This window comes from Lutra lutra, chromosome 8 (genome assembly GCF_902655055.1).
Source record: "Lutra lutra chromosome 8, mLutLut1.2, whole genome shotgun sequence".
NCBI classification, from domain to species: domain Eukaryota; kingdom Metazoa; phylum Chordata; class Mammalia; order Carnivora; family Mustelidae; genus Lutra; species Lutra lutra.
Genome location: NC_062285.1, coordinates 101,885,449 through 101,901,317, shown reverse-complemented (window position 1 = coordinate 101,901,317; position 15,869 = coordinate 101,885,449). Strand labels below are relative to the sequence as shown.

General features: G+C 36.9%; 1 long non-coding RNA gene across 1 annotated transcript in view; it reads left to right on the top strand.

Annotated features, from left to right (window-relative positions):
* Positions 1-15,869, top strand: part of LOC125106723 (uncharacterized) — a 67,637-nt gene that overhangs the window by 38,716 nt on the left and 13,052 nt on the right. The gene's annotated exons all lie outside the window — the stretch shown is intronic.

The window sequence follows — 15,869 nt, the reverse complement described above, 5'->3', positions numbered from 1 at the left end:
GGGCACTAATCTTGTCCGTGAGGGCTCCACTCATAACCTAGTCACCCAAAGCCCTCACCTCTAAATTGGGGATTAGGATTTCAACATATGGATTTGGGGGACACAAACATTCAGTCTGCAGCATACAGTAAAATCGCGGAAACAGGAGAATACACATGATAAGTAGTTTGTGGATATTACCTTACGATACATAGTATGTTCATCTCTGTATCTACAATACATAGTATGTGTCATCTCTCCTTCACAACATACAGTGTAATGTGCTGTGCAAAACTGCAAGGAGCATGGTGTGTGACACAGCTTTCCATCAGTCTCTATATAGGCATCCAGCCCTACCACTCTGGCACCAGCCCTCTGGAGGACTTTCTCCTAACCTATCAGCAATAGGCATTATTTAGTCACTTCGGGATGGCTGACATATGCCTATGTTTTCAGACTATATGGTCACCCTGTCATCATGAGTCAGCATGCGAATAAGACAAAGGGTCCCACAGAGGAGTTTGCTCTGCTTTCTATGTTGCAGAAGTAACAAGGGCATGGGAGCAGGCTGTTTTCCTGGAGCCTGGAGGGAGCAGAGTCTGCCCCTGACTGGAAACAGTGCAGCCACTGAGAGGACCCGCCGCTAAGAAATGCTTTCCTCGGTGCACCCAATTTCCATATAATTCATGATTTTCTTTTTGTTTTTCCTTAAGCTTGGATTACTGAGGTCCTATACAATAAACCCTGAGAGATGTTACAAATTCACTTCAATATTTAGAGGTTAGATAAAGAAGGATGAGGGATGGTAGGAAGGATTAGCCAAGAAGGGAGAGTAGTAAGAGAGTGTGATGGTCCTGATCTAAGTGACAAATGAGTTTCAAGAGGGAGGGAATGATCAGCTCCGCCAGGTACTGCTCAGGGCTCAGGTAAGATGAAGATTGAGACCTGAGTCACATGATTTGGCAACATGACCATTAGCCTTGATAAGGGCAGTTATTGCTGTTGGGGCCAAAAGACTTAAAGGAGTGCAATTAAGAAAATGGGAGAAGAGAATTACAGACAACTCTTGAGTTTTGCCATTCCTTTATTTGTGATGTGTTCAGTGTAAGATAGTTTACTAAAGTCACTATGTCTATAGACATTCTGTATGTAACATAGAATCAATACTATCTCTGATCTCTATTTTCTTTGATTACTACTTTGGAAAGAACACAGGGCTTGAGCCAGCATATGGAAGCTAAGAGCCTAAATGACTTCTAAGCTTCTTCCCAACTGAATCATTGTGGAGCATTTTATTTCCCAGCACTTCCTGCTGGGTTGTCCTTAGGGCTGCTTTTACTTCTTTTATGTTTGTGAAAGTGAGGCATAGTTTTTACAAAATCCTTTAGGTGTATGTTATGAGGATCCAACAGAGCGAAGCAAGGGCTAAGTGACTTGACACAGTCACAGCTCGAAGAGGAGGCTTATGTCCAGGACAGGTATTCTAGGTGCCACTTTATTCTACCTCACAAAATCCCATCCTATTAGGCCAGATGGAAGTGGATAACCTGAGGGGCTATAGCTCATAATGGCCTCACTTTCCACATGTGAAACCTACTCTAAAGATTCCTTTTAAGGTGTGTCTTTATACAACTACCCAGGAGGTGACTCCACTTACTTCCATGATTTCCCTGCTAAGAAAATTTTTTCTGCAGTTTTCTGGAAAACACCATTGAGGAGGCTGTTATTGGAAAATAATACATTTCCCCATCCATATTGTACCTGCTTATGTATCTTTTTCCAAACACTTCAATCTTTCTCCCCACTGTTTTTCTTAGATCAGCTTTTCTAAATACAAGTTCATGGCATTCTGTTTTATGTCATTATAACCCTGACTGCTGTGGAAAAGTGAGTCCTGCAGTGTAGGAAGCCTGATTATAATCGACAGATACATCTGTTTTCTGGAAACTGTGCATTCCACAGCAGCCCCAGCATATACGATTCTTAAATAACCTCTTTGTTTATTCCCCAAACAGAAGGCAGTCAAATCAACCAGTTTATTCTGCCAGCGTTGCAGGAGGACTCCCATGCATTTTCCAACTCTTTTTTTTGGGCTGCTGTTGTAAAAGTTTAGTGTGCTTTGGGATGTGTCATCTCTTATTTCTTAAGGGTCAGCTGTGCTGAGAGAGAGAAGGTCAACCTAAATACTTCTCAGATTTCATTTCGGGAAATTCCAGGCCCCAGCTCAGCTTGTTCTGTACGCATCCATCTACCCAGGCTAGCCCTGTGTTGTTGCAGCTGTTGCTGAGCACAGAGCCCATTCATTCCCAATCAGCTGGAGCTTCCCCTAAGTGTTACCCAGACGTGTTTTCCTATTGCAATTCAATCTAGGTTTTTTTTTATTTTTGGTTTCTGTTTTTTTACAAGACTTATCAAACAGTTTGAGTTTCACGGGGCTTTGGAATACATACCTCTAATGTCTGATGACTTTTCAAAACTCAGATGCAATGCTAGAGGCAAACTATAAGAGATGTCAACTGCCTCACTTAGTTCAACCACCACCATTTTGTAGGTGCCTCCCTACAGAATGGGGAAACGGCCTGAGGAGGTAGAATGAACACGTGGAATGTTTCTTTCATTGAAGGCTTACCCCCATCATGCTGCAGCAGAGACCTACATAAAATCAGGGCTCAAGGAGAACTCAGAGTTGGAGCCTTGACCTCAGCTCTCTGTTCTAAGATAAAAAGAATTTTAGTGACTTGCCCAAGGTCATCTGGCTAATCATGCCATTATCCTCTTGTAATATTTTGGTACTGGATCTTGGGGGGAAAAAAATCTCAAGGTAATAAACAAGAAGTTCCTTTTTACAAAGAAATATTTTTTCTTCCTATTTAACCTAGAGGTCATTGGACATTGTGTTTGATGGTGATAGTTTTAATATGGTCTGTTCTTTCTGACTTGTCAGAAGTCTGTATTTTGATAAGATAGAAATATATATTTATTCTCTATCTGTATAAACAGTCACATGCATGCATATGTGTTTTGCCTCTAGTAATAGTTCCTTGGTCTGCAGGGACAGTAGACAAATGTGTCTGAATTTGGGCAAAGTGAAAACATCAAAGTAGTAAAATAAACTGATCGAATATACACTATAGGAAGCATTTAAATTCGGATAATTCATGTCTGATATAAATTGCAAGGATATGAAATGGTACCCATTACTCTTCTTTCCTCTTGAAACCTAGAGCAAAATGATAATGTTCTAAAATATAGGAAAATGTCCTTTAAAAATTAGGCCTCCCCTCTTATTCTTCCTTTCCCTTTTGCCTAAAAAAATGCAGAGCTCTTGTTGATCTTCTTGATTGTGAATCCTATGATTTAAAAAGATCTCTGCTAGTTTTTCAGGATACTAATCATATCATTTCTGTTTTCATCATCTTTTAGAGACATTGGCTCACTGGGCATATTTGGGCCAAAATTCATCCGCTGTATCTTTTAGCTTGCTGGCTAATACTAAGTATAAGGAAAGAGAGTACTCTGCTGCCATTTCCCCCAGCTCCCTATAGTGTATTAGTCACTTAGCTTGTCAGTGGCTAATGAGGTACACTCTGCAGTCAGATTGCATGGCTGGGAATCTGGGCTCTTCCTCTTGTTTATCTAGCAATCTTGGGATAGTTATTCAAGCTTTCTGAGTCTCATTTTTCCATTTTAAAAAATGTGGGCAATAATAGAGTCTCCCATACAGGATTGTTGCAAAGGTCAAATGAGAATATGTATAAAAAGTGATTATTCCCTGGGCAAATTAAAAGTTCTATAAAGAGTTGCTATTATTATTATTATTATTATTATGAAATTAAATATTGTTAATCTGTAGAGAGATGGAGAAGGCCAGATTACCTAGATTTTCCAAAAGGTGCACCCAAATGGAACTGTGGGCCCTAGGGCGGGCCTGCACAGGTGTTCAGAGCTCCTCTCCGGCTGTCAGTCATGGAGTTATTCTCTCCTGTTCTCTTGACTTTCAAAGGACTAAAGGAAGGCCCATTGTTAGCCACCGAAGGATATTCATTGGTCAGAGTATATCTGACCATAGTCTCTTCTGGAACAAAAAAAATCATTCTTTATTCATGTTCTAACTTTCCCTCCAGGAAGTAAAACAACACAATAGACAGCAACCTTTTGTCTAAGGTGAGTTTAGTCTAGATAAACAGATAAATAGACAGAGCTGTGCCCAGTTTTCTTTTCTCTTTTCTACCATTCTTATAAGTGTAAAATAAGATTGTTGGTCTGAAGTCCTTGTTTCCAGGGTAAATGGTCTCTGTATATGTTTGAAATTCATTTCATTCCTCTTCTCCGTAAACTAGATGATCACTCTTCTGATTTCTTTTTTTAATGTTGTATTCACTTTCTAGAACTTTATGTTACTTAAGTCATAAGGTATGCACTCTTTTGTGTCTGGCCTTCCTCAACTGTTGGAGGAGTTTGGCGGCATGACTTATGCAGAGGTACTCAGTTTATAAGTTACTATCATATCTTTCTTTCCTTCTGACCTCAGATATCATTGACTTTGTTCCCAAACCTATATATGCCAGGTATATTATTATTTTTAATATCATACTTTAAAAATCATAAATTGATAAAATGTGAATGCAAAAAGAAAGAAGCGTATTGGTTTTTTAAGGCAACTAAATTTAATGTTATGGAAAAGCACAATACATTTAGTTAGCTAAAAAAAAATCTACCCCATTAGGTATGGATAAGACAACTGTTGAAGAGGAGAACTATATAGGAAAAATCATGACAATCTAGAATTCTGCATAATGATGGCTTTATTTATTTATTTTTTAAAAGATTTTATTTATTTGTTTGGCAGACAGATATTACAAGCAGGCAGAGAGAGAGAGGAGGAGGAGGAAGCAGGCTCCTTGCTAAGCAGAGAGCCCAATGTGGGGCTCGATCCCAGGACCCTAGGATCATGACCTGAGCTGAAGGCAAAGGCTTTAAACCACTGAGCCACCCAGGTACCCCTGCATAATGATGGCTTTATGTGTGTCTTTGTCTTCCTACTCGAAAGGCGGGACAACTTGAAATATACTGGTTATTTTCTGTAACAAACACAAAGCAAAACTAGAGGACCCTTGATCTATGAAGAAGTCACAGTAGTACATTGGAAAAATTGGTGGATCTTTGTTCATCTGTGAATATGTTATTTTAAGCTTTATGCAGAAGAAGTTAAACACATACAAAATAAATAGAATAATATAATGAACTTCCATACTCATCACCTCGCTTCAGTAATTATCAACTTTCTGCCTTTCCTGTACTGTTATTAATACTTCCACTCATTCCTCCAGCTTTGTTACTCTCATTATTTTTCTATGGTTCTTTTATGCTTGAGGTAAAATTTACGTACTTGGAAATGCACAAACCTTACCTGTATGATTTTGACCAGATACCTGTGGGATACACGACCCTATCACAATACAGAGCATTTCTGTCTCCCCAGAAAATTTCCTCATGCCCCTTGCCAGGGAATTGCATACCCCAACTCCCTAAATGTGATCACTTTCCTGATTTTCTTTACCATTTTAGACTATTTTTCTAAAACTTCATATAAATGAAGTCATATAATGTGTACTTCTGTGTGTGTGGCCTTCTTTTGCTCAGCATAATGTCTGAGAGACTTCCCTGTGGTGTACTGGCGCCCGCTCAAACCCGTTCTAAAAGTCACGTGAGTGCATCTCTTCCCAACTCCGCATTCAGTGACTTCAAGCTGAACTAGGAGTATTGCATTGGGAACATTTAAATCCTAGAAATTGGCAAACCCTACAAATCAGGGTTTTCCCTACCCCGAAGAGCCAATGATCAGCACATCACTGGTTTCATTCACATAGTTGGGTAAATCAGTTGTGCACTCATTTATACTGCAGAATAGTATTTTTTGTATAGATATACCACAAATTGTGTGTCAGTGTATCATATAGATATATTGAAAATTGCAATGATACACATTCATGTTATTTCTATTCTGGAGCTCTTAGAAATAAAGTGGCTATGAATGTTCTATTACAAGTGTTTCTGTGGATGTACATTTTCACTTATTTTGGATAAATACCTAGGAGTAGAATTATATAAATTTTAACTGAAAATTAAATATTCTAGGTATGGCAGCATCATTATTTAAATGATTCCTAGATTAATGAACCAATTTAATTGACCAATCCACTACCTTCCAGATCATATCAGGTAAAGTATAAATGTCACAGAGGGCTTTTATTTATATGTTTATTTCAAACATTTTGAAGCTTTATTTATTTATTTTGGGGAGGGGAGGCAAAGGGGAGAGGGAAAGAGAGTCTTAAGCAGACTCCATGCAGAACACAGAGCCCAATGCTGGGCTTGATCTCATGACCCTGAGATCACGACCTGAGCTGAAACCAAGAATTAGTCGCTTAACTGACTTTGCTACCCAGGCGCCCCTCGAACATTTAAAAAAACAACAAAACACACATACACAAACAGAATAAAATGCAAAACAAGCCAAAATGTACAACTCAATGCATTATTACAAAGTGATTGTAAAACTACCACCCAGGTCAAGAAATAGAACATTGCCAGCTTCTCAAAAGTCCCTTATCTTCCCTTCTAGTTAATAACTCCTATATTTTTCTTCACAAAGTTTATCACTATCCTAATTTATAGTGCCACTTCTTTGCTTTTCTTTAGAGTTTTATTATCCACATATATATTTCTAAATGCTATAATTTAGTAATGATTACTTTTCAAAGGGAATCATGCATTCTTATGTTGTCTGTCATCTTTCGCTAAAAGTAGTATTTGTAAGGTATTTGTGGAACATCTTTTTCATGTTGTTTGTAACATAATTTATTCATCTTAAATGCTTTATACTACTCTATTATATGAGTATTTTCTTTTCTTTTTTTTTTTTATAAAGATTTTATTTACTTATTTGACAGACAGAGATCACAAGTAGACAGAGAAGCAGGCAGAGAGAGAGGGGGAAGCAGGCTCCCTGCTGAGCAGAGAGCCCGATGCGGGGCTTGATCCTAGGACCCTGAGATCATGACCTGAGCCAAAGGCAGAGGGTTAATCCACTGAGCCACCCAGGCGCCCCTATATGAGTATTTTCAATTCATTTATTTGTCCTAAGTTCATAAAAATTTGTGAGCTCCCAGTTTTGGGAATCTATAAATAGTGCTACTATAAACATTCTTGTGTATGGACCCTGATGCATACGTATATATTTTTCTATATCATTGAATAGATTTTGTTGGGTCATAGGGTATTGTCTTTCAGTTTGAGCCACTATAACAAATTACCAGAGACTGAGTAGCTTAAATGGCAAATATTTATTCTCATAGTTCTGGAGGCTGGGAAGCCCCAGATGAAGGTCCTGGTGAGGGCCGTCTTCATGGGTTGCAGATGACCATCTCTTTGCTGTGTCCTCACATAATAGAGAGCAGAGAGGAAGCAAGATCTCTTGTGTCTCTTTTTATAAGGGGCACTAATCTCATCATGAAGCCTCCAACCTCAGGACCTTTTTCTCTCCCAAAGGCCCCACCTCCTAATACCATCACATTGGGGTTAGGGTTTCAACATATGACTATGTAGTCCATAACAGCTATGCACTTCTTAATCTTTAATGCATAATACTAGAATGTCTTACAAATGTGCTTTTTCATACTCCTACTGGGATGTATGAGAATTGTTGTGCCTTATTCTCCTTTGCTTCACTCCTTAATTTTAGCTATCTCACTGGTATATAGTTGTTGATCAACAAAAATGTCCCTCTTTACCTCTTTATGGTTTTGCCTTTAAATCTACCTAACTGGGCATTACCATAGCTCAACATTTTTTGTTACTGTTTGCAAAATCAATCTTTTTCATCCTTTGAATTTTTTTTTTCTGCATCCCTCTGTTGAGACGTGTGTCTTGTATATAGCATGTAGTTTTTTTTTTTTTTTTAAGATTTTATTTATTTATTTGACAGACAGAGATCACAAATAGGCAGAGAGACAGGCAGGGTGGGGGGCGGGGAAGCAGGCTCCCTGCCAAGCAGAGAGCCTGATATGGGACTCGATCCCAGGACCCTGGGATCATGACCTGAGCCGAAGGCAGAGGCTTTAACCCACTGAGCCACCCATGTGCCCCTGTTGTTTTTTTAAAACCAGTCCAATAATCTGCATTTTAATTGAAACATTTAACATTTATGTTAGTATAATTTGTGATCTAGTTGGATTTAAATCTCCCATCTATTATGTGCTTCTTATCTGTCTTAATTGTCCTATGTTTCTTTTCTCCTTCTTTTGGATTGATACTTTTAAATTGTTTCCATTTCCCTCATCCATTAGCTTAGAATTTATGTACTCTTCAGTTGTATCTTAGGGTTGTGACACGTATTTCTGAGTCATCAAAGTCTGATGTTAATTGTCACTTTTAACCTGCTCCCCCCAAAATATAATATCTTAGACCATTTTAATGATATTTACTGCCTCCAAATTAAATGCTACCTTTGTTGTTAATTTTAATTATTATTTTACATAAACAACAGTCAAATATATCTACATCTAAAGTTACCATGTTATTTGCTATTTCTTCTTCTTTTTTCATCTTTTATTTTTCGTTTGGTTTCATTTTCTGTCACCTAAAGAATGACCTTATTTATTTATCTTAATATTGGTCTGCTGGTAATGAATTTTCTTAGTTCTTATTTATCCAAAAATGTTTCTATTTACATTCATTAGAAATATAAATTAATACTTATTTTCTTTCAGCCATTTACAAATATCACTATATCTGGCTTTCACTGATTTTTTTTTTTGAGAAGTCAATTCTCAGTGTAATTATTGCTTCTTTTGAGGTAATCTTTTCTCTTCTGCTATTTTGCAGACAATTTGTTCTTGATTATAATTGCTTTTTGCTAAGATGTGTCTACTCATATATTTCTTTTTATTTTGCCCCTTGGATTTGTAGGGTTTCTTGAACTGTGTCTTAGAATGTTCAGTTTTAGAATATTACCAATGGTTGTTCAAGTATTACTTCTGCCCCATGCTCTCATCCCTCTTTTTCGGGGACTAGGTTTTACACCTGGTTTATAACTTCTCATTCTATTCTCTATGCCCCTTATCCTTGCTTCTGCATTTATCTTTTCTTGTTTCTTTCTTTGTGCTTCTTTCTAAATTGTTTCTTCTGATTTATATATTATTTTCTAATTTTCTCTTCATTTACCTTAGTGTTCAACCAATCCTTGAGTTCTTCATTTCGTTAATTGTATTTCTAGTTTCTAGAATTTCTATGTGTTTTTAAAAATCCTCTATGTCTTTTCTCATAGTTTCCAGCTCTGTGGAAATTCTCAATTTTATCTTTATAACCTTAATCATAGTAAACGTAGTTATTTTTTAATTTTATTTTATTTTTTAAATTTCTTTTCAGTGTACCAGAATTCATTGTTTATGTACCACACCCAGTGCTCCATGCAATATGTGCCCTCCATAATACCCACCACCAGGCTCACCCAACCACCCACGCCCTGCCCCTTCAAAACCCTCAGATTGTTTTTCAGAGCCCGCAGTTTCTCATGATTCGTCTCCCCCTCCAATTTCTCCCAACTCCCTTCTCCTCTCCATCTCCCCATGTCCTCCATGTTATTTCTTATGCTCCACAAATAAGTGAAACCATATGATAATTGACTCTCTCTGCTTGACTTATTTCACTCAGCATAATCTCTTCCAGTCCCGTCCATGTTGCTACAAAAGTTGGGTATTCATCCTTTCTGATGGAGGCATAATATTCCATAGTGTATATGGACCACATCTTCCTTATCCATTTGTCCATTGAAGGGCATCTTGGTTCTTTCCACAGTTTTGCGACCGTGGCCATTGCTGCTATGAACATTGGGGTACAGATGGCCCTTCTTTTCACCACATCAATATCTTTGGGGTAGATACCCAGTAGTGCAATTGCAGGGTCATAAGGTAGCTCTATTTTTAATTTCTTAAGGAATCTCCACACTGTTTTCCAAAGTGGCTGTACCAACTTGTATTCCCACCAACAGTGTAAGAGGGTTCCCCTTTCCCCACATCCTCTCCAACACTTGTTGTTTACTGTCTTGTTAATTTTGGCCATTCTAACTGGTGTAAGGTGGTATCTCAATGTTGTTTTGATTTGAATCTCCCTGATGGCCAGTGATGATGAACATTTTTTCATGTGTCTGTTAGCCATTTGTATGTCTTCACTGGAGAAGTGTCTGTTCATGTCTTCTGTCCATTTTTTGACATGATTATCTATTTTGTGTGGGTTGAGTTTGAGGAGTTCTTTATAGACCCTGGATATCAGTCTTTTGTCTGTACTGTCATTTGCGAATATCTTCTCCCATTCCCTGGGTTGCCTCTTTGTTTTGTTTGACTGTTTCCTTTGCTGTGCAGCAGTTTTTGATCTTGATGAAGCCCCCAAAATTCATTTTTGCTTTTGTTTCCTTTGCCTTTGGAGACATGTCTTGAAAGAAGTTGCTGTGGCTGATATTGACAAGGTTACTGCCTATGTTCTCCTCTATGATTCTGATGGATTCCTGCCTCACGTTGAGATCTTTTATCCATTTTGAGTTTATCCTTGTGTGTGGTATAAGAGAATGGTTGAGTTTCATTCTTCTACATATAGCTGTCCAATTTTCCCAGCAACATTTATTGAAGAGACTTTTTTCCACTGTATATTTTTTCTTGCTTTTTCGAAGATTATTTGACCATAGAGTTGAGGGTCCATATCTGGCTCTCTACTCTGTTCCACTGGTCTACATTTCTGTTTTTATACCAGTACCATGCTGTCTTGATGATCACAGCTTTGTAGTAAAGCTTGAAATCAGGCAATGTGATGCCCCCAGTTTTGTTTTTCTTTTTCAACATTTCCTTAGCAATTCCAGGTCTCTTCTGATTCCATATAAATTTTAGGATTGTTTGCTTTAGCTCTTTGAAAAATGCTGGTGGAATTTTGATCAGAATGGCATTGAAAATATAGATTGCTCTAGGCAATATAGACATTTTAACAATGTTTATTTTTCCGATCCATGAGCATGGAATGGTCTTCCATCTTTTTGTGTCTTCTTCAGTTTCTTTCATGAGTGTTCTGTAGTTCCTCAAGTACAGATCCTTTACCTCTTTGGTTAGGTTTATTCCCAGGTATCTTATTGTTCTTGGTGCTTTAGTAAACGGAATCGATTCTCTAATTTTCCTTTCTGTATTTTCATTATTAGTGTATAAGAAAGCAACTGATTTTTGTACATTGACTTTGTATCCTGCCACATTACTGAATTGCTGTATGAGTTCTAGTAGTTTGGGGGTGGAGTCTTTTGGGTTTTCCATATAAAGTATCATGTCATCTGCAAAGAGAGAAAGTTTGACTTCTTCATTGCCAATTTGGATACCTTTTAATTCTCTTTGTTGTCTGATTGCTGTTGGTAGGACTTCTAATACTATGTTGAACAAGAGTGGTGAGAGTGGGCATCCTTGTCATGTTCCTGATCTCAAAGGGAAGGATGTCAGCTTTTTCCCATTGAGGATGATATTTGCTGTGGGTTTTTCATAGATAGATTTTATGAAGTTGAGGAATGTTCCCTCTATCCCTATACTTTGAAGCATTTTAATCAGGAGTGGATACTGGATTTTGTCAAATGCTTTTTCTGCATCAATTGAGAGGACCATGTGGTTCTTCTCTCTTCTCTTATTGATTAAAGTCTGTTTGATCACACCAACATCTGCAGCTCAGGTAGGCCTTTTAAATTTCCTGTTTTTTTTTCTGGTATTCTCATGTATTTGATGTTGTCTTGTCACATGTGTGGATGTTTTTGATTATGAGCCAGACATTGTACTTAAAAGTTGTTTGTAGGGGGGCACCTGGGTGGCTTGGTTGGTTAAGTGCCTGACTTTTGATTATAGCTCAGGTCATGATCCCAGCTCAGGTTTCTGGGAGCCCCTCATCGGTGTCTGCACTCAGTGGGGGGGAATCTGCTTCTTACCCTCTCCCTCTAACCCTCTCCCTGCTCTTGCTTTTATTTTTTTTCTCTCTTTCTCCAAAATAAGTAAACAAATCTTTAAAAAAAATTGCTTGTAGGAATTAAGGTTTGTGTAATATCTCTTTCTAGAGGTGGTTTACGTCTGTTTCCATAGTTGCCTCTGGGCCCTTGGAATCCGGGATCCCCAATTTCTTGTCTGGGATTGAAAGGATTGAAAGTTTGGCTGTAAAGGGAGGACCACTTATAGTTCATTGTACTCCCAAAATACAGCTCTCCAGAGTCTTAACCCAAAGTGCATGAGATTTATAACCTTTCTTTGTACTGTCCAACAGCTCCTTGACTGCAGCTTTTATCTACCTATTCCTTGGATATGATGAGAACACTGCTCAGCCTCTTGGTCCTTTGGCAGCCTCTTTCAGTGGTAGCAAGTGCCCCAGGGGAAAAAGTGAGTCTAGATTTTGACTTGCCTATCTTGATTTCCCTCTTCTTCTGGATCATAGCCTGGTAATTACTCACTATCTTATTTAGTCTAGTGACTTAAAGCAAATCTTATTCACATTTTATACAAGGTGGTCTGGATTATGGACTCCGTCTTTGCTGCAAATGGAAGCTCAGAACTCCTTTAGGATCCAACTCTACACTATATATAATTGAAGAAAAGTAGTTACATGCCCTTGAAAAGCTCACAATATGTTTAGAAATACAAAATGTGTGATATAGATTTAAAGGAAGAGTACATACAGATTTTCTCTAATGCTAAAAGGAAGAGAGGTCTGAATAGGCTGGAGTCAATAAGGATCTAGTCCTGGTTTTGTTGCGTGACTGTGGTCTTCTCCCTGTATTCCACATACTTACTGTGCTTGTCTGGTCTTATTCACCAGTCCTGACTTTAGCCTTATTGCTAAATATACAGTCTAACCACTTCATTGCTTTTGAGTTTGACAGGTACAACCCCTACAGTATATTTCTATATTACTACAAGACTTTTACAGATACCTCAAGTGTACTATGTTTAAATCTAGGGCCATTCTAGATATTTTTCCCCATTTAATGGTAAGATACTAGTTTTCTTATCTATATAGCCTTACACATGAATGCTATTAAACTTAATTAGATTCTGATTACTTTGCAATTTTTTTGATCATAGCCTTAAAGGGGTAAACATTTCTTTAAACTGTTTTATGTGATGGCTGGATAAGAAATACTTAATAATACTAAAACACACTTCTTTTAAACTATCATTTATATTTGAACCATAAACAAGTGCTTTGGATTAATGCCTATTATACAGAATTGTGGTAGAAATTTAATAATTCTATTTTTCATTTGGTAGTTTGTAATTTATTAAAATAGTTTTATTAAAAATTCTGGAAATAATCTTTCCTTTTACCACATTCTGTTACTTTCAAGTGTACAATATAATGATTCAAATTTGTATATATGGCAAAGTAGAGGTCACCACAATAAGTCTAGTGAACATCTGTCACCATACATAGTTCCAGAGGTTTTTTTTTCTTGTGATGAGAACTTGTAACTTCTCTTCTTTTAGCAACTTTTATATATGTGACACAGTATTAGTAACTATAGTCACCGTGATACACATTACATCTCCATGACTTAGTTATTTTATAACTGAAAGTTTGTACCATTTGGCTTGCTTCACCCATTTTGCCTATCTCCCACCCCCTGCCTTTGGCTACCACCAATATATTCTCTGTATCCATGAGCTTTTTTCCCCCCTTTTTTCTAGATTCCACATATAAGTGAGATAATATAGTATTTGTCTTTCTCTCTCTGACTTATTTCACATAGCATAATGCCCTCGAGGTCCACCCATGTTGTCACAAGTAGCAAGATTTCATTCTCTTTTATGGCTAAATAATATTCCATTGTGTGTGTGTGTGTGTGTGTGTGTACACAATATACATATATATTCCATTATACAAATATACATACACACATCACAGTTTCTTTTTTTTTTTAAGATTTTATTTATTTGACAGAGAGAGAGAGATCACAAGTCGGCAGAGAGGCAGGCAGAGAGAAGGGGGGAAGCAGGCTCCCTGCTGAGCAGAGAGCCTGATGTGGGGCTCAATCACAGGACCCTGAGATCATGACCTGAGCCGAAGGCAAAGGCTTTAACCCACTGAGCCACCCAGACACCTTGACATTACAGTTTCTTTATCTATTCATCCATCAGTGAACATTTAGGTTGTTTCCATATCTTGACTATTATAAACAATGCTGTAATGTATATGGGTATACATATCTCTTTTTGAGAGAATTGTTTTTTTCTCTTTGTTTAAATTCCCAGAAGTGGAATTGCTGGGTCAGTTAGTTCTATTTTTTAATTTTTTAAGGAACCTCCATACTGTTTTCCACAGTGGCTGCATCTGTTGGCATTCCCAGGAGGGCACAAGGACTCCCCTTTCTCCACATCTTTGTCTTGTTATTTCATGTCTTTTTGACAATAGGCATTCTAACAGGTATGAGGTAATATCTCATTGTGGCTTTGATTTACATTTCTCTGATGACTAGTGATGTTGAGCATCTTTTCATGAACCTGTTAGCCACCTATATATCTTCTTTGGAAAAATAAGAAAGGATTTGAACAGATCCTCTGCTCTGAACAATCTTCTGGATTGTTTTTTCTCAATTGAGTTGTATGAGTTCTCTATTTTGTTATAACATATGTATCAGATATATATGATTTGCAAATATTTTCTCTCTTTCGGTAGACTGTCTTTTCATTTCATTGATTTTTTTTTTTTTCCTGTGTGGAAGCTTTTTAGTTTGATATGGGCCTACTTATTTATTTTTGCTTTAGTTACCTAAAGATTTTGGAAGTAGTTTTAATAATAAATGATTACTTTTCTGTTTTATAAAATACCCATTTAATGAACTATAAACAGTTATAAAAAGTTAACTTTTTGAAGAATTTTTAGCAAGGTAGGTAAACATCCTTTATTTTAATGCTAAGTGAAAAAGAACAAAAGTCTGTATTCACTCTAATTGTAGTCTTCTGTGTGGTGTTTATGTGTGTATGTTCACAGAAGAAAAGATTAAAAAGAAAATACATCAAATTTTTAGAATTGATTTTCTCTCAATGGTGGTAATATAGAGTTTAAAACATTTATCTTCATGTTTCTCAAATTTTTAAAAATAAACATAGCTTCATTAATTTAAAAATTACAGCAATAATGCAAGTCTATTATAAAAAGTAAAACATAAATACATAAGATAAAAAGTGATAGTCCCTCATTCCCTTCACTTTTTTTTTCCACCAATCTTTCTCTCTTAAGAAAATCACTGTTATAAATTTGGGGTCTTTCCTTTCAGACCTTTTTCTAAGCCCTAGCTTGTGTGTGTGTGTATGTGTGTGTGTGTGTGTGTGTGTGTTTGTAAGTGCAAATGTATATATTTATCTTTCTGGGAAAAGAAGCCCTTTACTCTTAGATTTACTTAAAGGTGAAGGTACATGCTTTCCTTTTGAATTCAGAGATTAATTGAGAAAACTGTAAAATACTTGGCACAGTTTTTTCACTTGACACAAGAAGTAAAGAAAGAAAGCAATCTGAGTGGTAGACCTGCAGGGCAGATAATTCTGTAATGAATTTCATTGATTAGGCATTGATGGATTCCAGGGTACAATCTGCAAAGTGGATGTAGAGCAAAATGAATTTAAACCATAGAATGAAGCCCATTAGTAGATCATCTAATCAGTTCATGAAAATTATTGTTAAAAATAAAATAGAAAATACCAGATTATATCATATGTATTAGGATAATTACTGTGTGTCCAACATTTGTTTAGTTAAATTTCTGCATGTGTGTATTTTTATGAGGTTGGGACATAAAATACATCTTATGTGCTGACTGTGAAAATTAA